The sequence below is a fragment of the Phascolarctos cinereus genome, unplaced genomic scaffold (genome assembly GCF_003287225.1).
Source record: "Phascolarctos cinereus isolate Bilbo 61053 unplaced genomic scaffold, phaCin_HiC Scaffold_5;HRSCAF=322, whole genome shotgun sequence".
NCBI lineage: Eukaryota > Metazoa > Chordata > Mammalia > Diprotodontia > Phascolarctidae > Phascolarctos > Phascolarctos cinereus.
The window spans coordinates 168,508,655-168,509,848 of NW_027555958.1; the positions used below are offsets into that span (position 1 = coordinate 168,508,655).

The following is a 1,194-nucleotide window of genomic DNA, read 5'->3' on the forward strand; positions in this document are numbered from 1 at the left end:
AGAGGGACAGACAGAGACAGAGAAAGATAAACATACAGAGACAGAAACTGACAGTGACTGAGTGACAAAGAAAGAAAGAGAAGCAAAGTCAGAAGCAGAGAAAGATTCGTTTAAAATAACTGGAGTAATAATGTTGCTCTGGAGAAGTCAGGGCTCTGGGACTTGCATAATTCTGTTTTCAGGGGGTTAGTCACAAGATAATTAAAACTGTGTTTTGGTCACAGAATCATAGAAAAAACAATGAAATTTAATTTAAAAAACCATGAAGGCAGTTTAAAATGGAGCAGTACTAGAATTTCAAATGAAAGGACCATGTTAGACTTTTAAATTTTGTTTTACGTTTTAGGGACTTGTAGTATCTTTGTCAATCAATCAAAAAACATGTATTAAAGGCCTACTGTGTGCCAGGCACCATGCCAGGAGCTGGAGTATATTTCTGATGCCATGAAACTAATAGCAAACTTTTTCCCTCACTTTTGTGTTAGAACATAGGAGGCAGTGAAGTACAGTGAAGGGCACTTGTGCTTTGGAGTCAGAGGAAATAAAAGATGTTCAAATTCCAGTGCTACCCCTTTCTACTTATGTGAGGCCTCAGTTCTTTTTCAATTATAGGGGTTGGATTAGATGCCTTCTGAGAATCCTTTTTTGTCTGTGATTGTCTAAGAACCTTAACAATGAAGCCCAATTCAGTTTAAATTGAATTCAGAATTTCATCTTGCAGCACCCCTTCTTAAACTTTCAAAAAATGTATTTTTACAACATTTGCTTATTTATTTATCTAATTTAAATTTTATTTAAAAATTTGCAATACTTTACAAATTTTTGTGTCATTCTTGCACAGGCTATGTTGATCTCTGTATTTTTCCAGTTTTAGTATATATGTAGCTAAAGTGAATGAAATTCTCTTCTCTGTTACTTACTGTTTATACCTTCCTCTACTCTAAGAAGGGAGAACTATAGATTAAATCTCTCTCTCTCTCTCTCTCTCTCTCTCTCTCTCTCTCTCTCTCTCTCTCTCTCTCTCTCTCTCCTTTGATTGCCACTAGGGAACACACTCAATGTGATTTGAATAATCCTTCCTCCCAACTGCCTCTCACTTCCCAATCACTTTGGAGAGAGATTTATACAGCAGTTCAATGTCCTGTTAATTACCATACCAGAAGTAGAATTTGGGTCAAGGACTTTGTGTAATTG

General features: G+C 35.9%; 1 pseudogene; it reads right to left on the reverse strand.

Moving 5' to 3' along the window:
* Positions 1–796: 796 nt before the first annotated feature.
* Positions 797–896, reverse strand: LOC144458055 (U6 spliceosomal RNA; annotated as a pseudogene).
* Between the last annotated feature and the right edge of the window lie 298 nt (positions 897–1,194).